This window comes from Centrocercus urophasianus, unplaced genomic scaffold (assembly GCF_019232065.1).
Source record: "Centrocercus urophasianus isolate 14NV4802_14NV808 unplaced genomic scaffold, USGS_Curo_1.0 seq_21, whole genome shotgun sequence".
In the NCBI taxonomy this organism is placed as follows: domain Eukaryota; kingdom Metazoa; phylum Chordata; class Aves; order Galliformes; family Phasianidae; genus Centrocercus; species Centrocercus urophasianus.
Window position 1 is genome coordinate 11,888,633 of NW_024884767.1, and position 7,444 is coordinate 11,896,076.

Genomic DNA, 7,444 nt, shown 5'->3' on the forward strand with positions numbered 1-7,444 from the left:
ACGATGACAGGCAGAACTTAGCAACTCTGAGCAGGACAGAATGAAAGAAGATGCAGACTTTATTTGCTAGAGCAGAATTTAAATTTCTACTCAGATTTTTCATCAAAGTAGAACTGATACTGAAAGCTCTTTTGGACAGTGGCAGAGAAGGAAGGGATTTTTATTTATTTATAAAATAAACATCTGGAGTACAGTTTTCCAGAGAATCCTGTTTGGCTGCACTTGCATTAATGGACAAATAAACCTGCTCTTAGACATAAAATGGTCATAATTGTACAGGGAGTTTTGAGCAATTCAGACAGTTCAGTAACACTGCTTTTGTAAGACAGTGAGTAAAACCTGTGTGAGGCACTGTAACAGCTGGGTGTTACGTGTCTCATGAAAACACTGCAGTTAAAGTTCCTTCACAGCTTTATATCTGAAATTCTTTATGGAAAGTTATTTGTAGAACAAGTGTTCCTTTTCGACTTCTTTACAACTAATAGAAATGGCCTCCTTTAGAGCTGCTGTGAGATTCAGAGGTTTCTCTGCATCACGCTGTGGAGGAGACTGACTGTCTCATGGGGACGTAAGCAGCTCTCTTCTGAATCATGAGCCTACCCCAGGCACTGCATTTACACATCTAAACTTAGGCAGGGTGAGAGTTGTCCTCAGCTCTCTGTACCCCCTGCCCCCAAGTCTGTCAGCGAGTGGTGCTGAGCACGTCTCAATGCAGCTGCTCAGTGCTTTTGAGAAGCCATGCTGAAGCTGTGCCAGATTTAGCATCCGTTCAGATAACAATGTGCTCCTATCCAGTGATCACTAATGAGAATTTCACAGGGATATGAGATTTCAGTCAAATATTGCTGTCTGTAAATACCCTGTGTGACCCTCAAGCTTAAGGAAAAGTCTGGGAGGGGAACGCTGGCCATTTTTGTCTCCAGTTTAGCATGTTGTATAAGAGCATACTGTAGGTGATGTAAAAACATTAAACACATGCTTCAACTTAACTCCCTTAAACTGCTCTCCTGTCCTGTGTAAGCATACATACAGTATTAAGCACCTTACTGAGCACCTTGCTGAATCCAAAAGGATTGCTCTGTCAGGGCCCCTCTGCACAGAATAAAGAGATGCAGTTTTAAAGACCTCCTTAGTTACTGCAAATGTCTGCTTGAGATTCTATATTGAGTGTCATGAGTCATGCCTGGATTTCCATACAGTGTGCTTGCACTGCACTGTACTGGTTCTCAACTAATATGGTGAATCACTCTCCTCTAGGGAAGTGCATACAAGTCCTTCTTTATCAGAGAAATAATATTCACAAAGCCCCAAGCAAGACCTGTGTGTTTGGCATTTTCTATGCAGGTTAGTCCCATGTTGCCACTAAATATTTCCAGTGTTTGGAAATTTAGGACTTATGTGACCTTAGCATTCTTAAGAAATTCAGAGAATCCCATCCCTTTAACAAGAAGCTAGACTGGTATGTATTACAACACGCAGTTAGTTTATTTGAGTTTTATTTGGTAAGTTTATTTATTAAAGTTTTGTATTACATTGCTATTCAAGTGCATTGGGGTTGGAAAGGAGTCTGAAGATGAGCCCTGTTACTTACACTGACATAAGTTTATAATAATTCCACTGTCTTTATAGGCTTTTTACAAATGTCTCATGTAAGTGAGCCAGACAAAAATAATATGAGTCAGGTGTTACTCCGCAGTTGTGGAAAGGAAGAGAAATGAAAGTTAAGAAAGATTGAATTTTGTGCTTTTCTAATCTCTTTATTCAAGCAGTTTTCAATTGCATTACCTTGTATTCAAAGGAGAAATTATAAGGATCTTTGTGCTACTCATGCTGATGAGTCAGATATGGTTTGTTTCGTAACAAAATTCATTGCTTTCTTGATCTTTCATCCCTCCCTCCCTACCAGAATTCTACATAAGTCTGACTAAAAATAATGCCTTATATTTATTTCCATGGAGACTGCAACAGATACAAAGACACAGTTGGATACTGCAAACTCTCAGCTACCAAACACACTTTTTCAATACAGTCACTACCATCAGTTGTACTTTTCACCAGTGGTGAATGAAGTAATGGGATATCAGTGGGAAGGTTCAACCTCTACCACCATATGACCAAGATCTGCCTCTGATGCTGTGGGCCAGCATAATAAAATACAAGGCATTATTTTTGGAGCCACTGCTGTTTCTAGAATCCAGAGGACAGCAATTCCACATGTTCAAGGTTCATCTGCTTCGTATTAATCAGCTTAGTTCCTTGATATCGTGCCTGTAATTTTTCATCAACCGGGAGTTCAAGCCTTTATCCATTTTTAGGGACACTCATCAACATGTTCCTGTCTTTAGAGATGATTTTAGTAATAGTTATATATGTTCAGGTTGGATTTATGATCTTGAAGGTCTTTTCCAATCCAGATGTTTCTATGATTCTATGATTCTATGCTCAGTTCAGAAAGCCTGTACGTGGAACATGCCTTCAACATACTGTTCTTATGAGTTGATGAGGAAGTCTGTCATGGCTTAAACTCTGAAAGGAGACACGGAGAGGAAGGGGCATAACTCTCTTCATCTTTCAATGGCACCTGAGTACCCAGTTCCAATCCCTGAGTATTCCAATCCCTTGGAATTTTTTCAACCCGTCTATTTCTACCTGTACTTGTGCCAGCTTCTCACTGGCACAAATATCCCTGTGTAGAATGCAAGATGTGGCTAGAGTATTATGGACTAGTAAGAGCACGACCATTTTCTCTTAACAAGAATGAGGCTCAGCCTACAAATGTATTCTGCTTCTCTACTCCTGCAGTGCATATTTGATACAATAAACTTAATTACGAAGATCACTATCTCATGCATTTATGTCCCATTACTGCCAATGGAATCCACACATTGTGTGAAAGATTGCAGGTCCCATAACATGTAGGAATTTATCAGTTCCTAATCAAGACTCATTAGTGGCAAAGAGGACTGTAGATGGTAACAACCTGAAATAAGGGTATCTTCAGGACTAGAAAGCTGCCAGTCTGCCAAGAGCTGAGATGTGAAACAGCACTGCCCAGCTAGAAGATAATGGCCATTCTCCTTTAGAATTACTGGATAATATATACATACAAACACAGACATACCAATGCATAAACAATATAAACCTTATGAAGATAAGCATCACTAATTAATTCCTCTTGTGGGTAGCATCAGTTTTCCTTTATTGACTTTATACTTGTTTGCTTATTTGCTTTATACTTGTTTGTAAACAACAATGGAAGAGTAGAGGGCTACAGCTCTATTCTGCCCACCAGCTTAGGTTTTAAATTTTTCCAGTCCGAAGATGGTGAGGAGAGAGGTAAGCACTAGCACCACAGCTAGCTGGAATAGTTTTGCAGGGGAGCCAAGATCACCTTTTGTTTACTCTGAAAGAAGGAATGGCCGACTCATCTTCAGGAACATGGCATGCTTAGTACCTGCTGTGCCATCTGTACACAAATCAAAACCTTCTGGTTCTGGATTATTCTTAATGTGCTCCAACTATTGCTGTCAACAAATAGGTTATGTGGAAGACCTTCAAGCAAATTCTAAAGTGTTCGTGGTATTTTTAGGTATTTTTAGGTTTAGCCTGTGTGAAGCTACAGCAGCTTCTTTCTGTGCTTAATAATGCTCTGGGTTTGTAGAGATAAAAACAGAATGACAAAGATAAAGCTGTATTGCAGGTGACAGCCAGCAGCTATGTCATGCTACTGTGTAGATTGCAGTAAGGAGCAAAATGCATCAAGATGAAAGGGAAAGGGGAGATGCAAGTGTCAGGGAACACTGGCATGCTCTGGCATAGATTTCTCTGTGCACATTGACCCCAGTCAGCCTGGCAATAATCACAATAATCATAGTTCATCCTGTTTGTCCCATTAACCAACAGCTGTTCTTTACAATCTGTGGTGGCAAAGACCACGTCCGTGATTATGGCATTCACTTTCGGTACTCTTGTCATGCTCCCTTACATGCAGAGAAAACATTTTTTCTTTTCCAAAGAAGTACAAGCAGCCTGAGAAGTTTTATTTCAGAATATGGTCAGAAATTATCAGCTTTCTTCTGGTCAAAGTAGAAATACTGAAAGACTGACAGGAAGCTGCTAGCTCCCAGAGGGATTCTGTTCCTGGGTGCTGCTCAGCACTTCCTCCACATAGCAATGTTCTCTGTTCGGGACAGGCTGAGGCCTGGCTCCATGTTGGCATGACTCCCAATCCTCTCCATTGCATCTGTACCCATGCCATGGCACAGTCGGCTGGCAGACATGCATTTCTGACACTGCAAATAACTGGCTCAGAGCTGTTCCGCACGGCCACACTAGGTGGGGGAATTACCTCTCTGCATTACTTAATTTCTGCTGTGAACATCAATGGATTACTTCATATTAGGCTTCTAATTCTATTTCTTGTTGAGATAAAAAATACCTCACGGGTTTTCTGCCTTCCTGTCAGAGTTCTTAATAATTTTAATCTTGTTGCAAGTGCATGGGCATGTGGAGTATCTGCTGAGGCACTGCTTTCATGCTGCTGTACTGTTGAAATGGAGAACAGAGTCAGTTAAGGTGTATATCTAGAAAGGAACTTATGATACACCTTAATTATCTGATAATGCTGTCAGGAAGACTTCTTTTAATGACATTTCTAACAAAGAAAACATATAATCACAGAATAGAATCACAGAATCGTTCCAGTTGGAAAAGACTTTTAAAGGCCATCTAGTCCAACTCCCCAGCAATAAACAGGGACACCTACTGAGCATCAGGTGCTCAGAGCCCCATCCAGCCTGACCTTCAGTGTCTCCAGGAACGGGGCATCCACCACATCTCTGAGCAACCTGTGCCAGTGCCTCACCAACCTGACTGTAAAAGCCTTTTTCCTTATGTCCAATCTAAATCTGCTCTCTTTTAGTTTAAACCATTTCCCCTTGTCCTATCGCCACAGACCCTGCTAAACAGTCTGTTTCCTTCTTTCTTATGGCCTCCTTTTAGACACTGAAAGGCCATCAGGTCTCCCCAGAGCCTTCTCCATGTTGAACAGCCCCAGCTCTCTCAGCCTGTGCTCACAGGGGAGGTCTTCCATCCCTCCAATATTTCTGAGGCTCTCCTCTGGACGTGCTCCAACAGGCCTGGGTAACACTAATAATATGGGATAGCCCTAATAAAATGGGATAGCAACACCTAATTCTTGCTTCATCTCAAGTCCCCGCCCTGCTGACCCAGCAAATTGCACAGAAGGCTTCAGATACCCTGTACCTGCAGTCTCCTATTCCCAGCACAGTCCCATATGTTTGTGGGTGCCGCTCAGCAGTATTTTCAAAGCCACTCTTCCAAGGAGGGTTTGCAGTGTTGCAAAGTGGATGGAGTAGAGAGCTGCAGACCAACTGAGTGTGCGGTTGAACAATGAGAGAGGAAACACAGCTGAAATCCACAGCTCCTCAAGAGATTTAATATGTCCTGTTTCATAACAGCAGCTGAGGCTGTGCTTGCAAGGCATCTGAAAGCCTTTTGTATTTCTGGAGCTATATGTCCAGAATCTAGGCAGCCATAAACAAACAGGAATACCCCCCCTCCCCCACCCCCCTCTCCCCCATCCCCCCCTCCCGGGTCATATCACACTGTCTTTCTGAACCTGGGTTTTATCATATTTATCTTATTCACATAAGGCTGATTACTTTCAAGCAGTTATTAATGTTACATTATTACCATCTCATTAAGAACATCAGATTTTGTAGGGCTTTGTCTTCACTAGAATTTGCTGAAATTGTTCTCACTTTCCCAAATGCTGTTATTTCCAAACCCTTTGGAAGGTGTTGTGCTGCATTTTCCTGACCTGGCAGGCAGAGCCATGGTTTCAGCTGTCTGGGCACATTTCACCTTTCTGGGTCTGTTCTGACCAGGGGTGGCTGTGCCCCACAGCCACACTCAGCCAGTCTTTGCCAAGCTAAAGGATGGCAGGGGAGCTGCCAGGCTTTCCCCGGGGCCTGTGATGCAGCGGCATTTCCTCTGGCATCAGCTTCCTCACATTTCCCTTTATTAGATTTGTCTGCTACCCACGTGCTCCATGCCTTTTGTTGTTCTCTGCCTGTGATTCAGATGTCTGTTGCTTTGCATTGATTTGCAGCTTTCACCAGTGCTAAATAATGCTCCCAAGTATCAAATTTCATTACATACTGTTATTTTCTTCTGGATCATTAATGAGGATGTTAAATAGAATAAGATCTGACACCTATCCCTTTGCTATTCTGTTGAACAAACTATCTCGGTTTGCTGTATTGTCACTTAGGATTCTCTTTGTCATCTTTCAGCCACCTTTAAAATGAGACCATTCCTTCTAAGCATGATTTACATTAATTTGTAAGAAGGAAATTTTCTTAACGTGACAAGTATTTTGCTGCAGTACAAAATTGGCTGTTTTTTGATCCCCTCCTACCTTGCCCTCTGGTGCTAATTTGGTAACTCTCTCAAAATAAGAAAATCAATAATACCACCAAGCAACACTTGTTTCTTGCTGCTAAGGGGTTTGTGACTATCTCAAATGCCAGTGGTACAAATCACAGAGGACAGTCTGTGTTTCACTCTGGTGCTGGAGTTCAGCAGCATGCTGCTCCTTAGCCTGGCATAGGTATAATATCTGTAAGGGAACCGGCAGAGGAGGATAAAATGCTTATCAAAGACTCACAGAACCATTATCCGGAGTTGGAAAGAACACACAAAGATCAAGTCCAACCCCTGGCTTCACACAGTGCCACCCAAAATTCAAACCTACATCTGAGAGCAGTGTCCCAACACTCCTTGAACTCCAGCACTGGGGCCGTGCCCACCGCCCTGTGCATCCCGTTCCGTGCCCACCGCCCTCTGGTGCAGCCCCTTTCCCTGACCCCCAGCTGCCCTCCCCTGACGCAGCTCCATGCCGTTCCCTCGGCCCTGTCGCTGTCACACACAGCACAGCTCAGCGCTGCCCTCTGCTCCCTGGGAGGAGCTGCAGCTGCCATGAGGGCTCCCCTCAGCTCCTCTCTCTGCGCTGAGCACACCCAGGGACCTCAGCCGCTCCTCACACACTCTGCCAGCCAAACTCCTCCTCACCTTTGTTGCCCTGCTTCAGACTCTCTTTAATCATTCTATGCTTCTTTTGTACTGTGGTGCCCAAAGCTACACACAGTACTTGTGGTGAAGCTCACCAATGGAGTGTAGAGCAGGAAAGCTCTACACTGTTTTTTGGATGGCTGCTCACTTCTCAATATGTTCAGCTGCATAAGCCTTAACTATGTCCCTTGCCATTCCACTTAACAGACACACACACACACACACACACACACACACACGCTCAAAGAAAAGAAAAAGAAAAGAAAAGAAAAGAAAAGAAAAGAAAAGAAAAGAAAAGAAAAGAAAAGAAAAGAAAAGAAAAGAAAAGAAAAGAAAAGAAAAGAAAAGA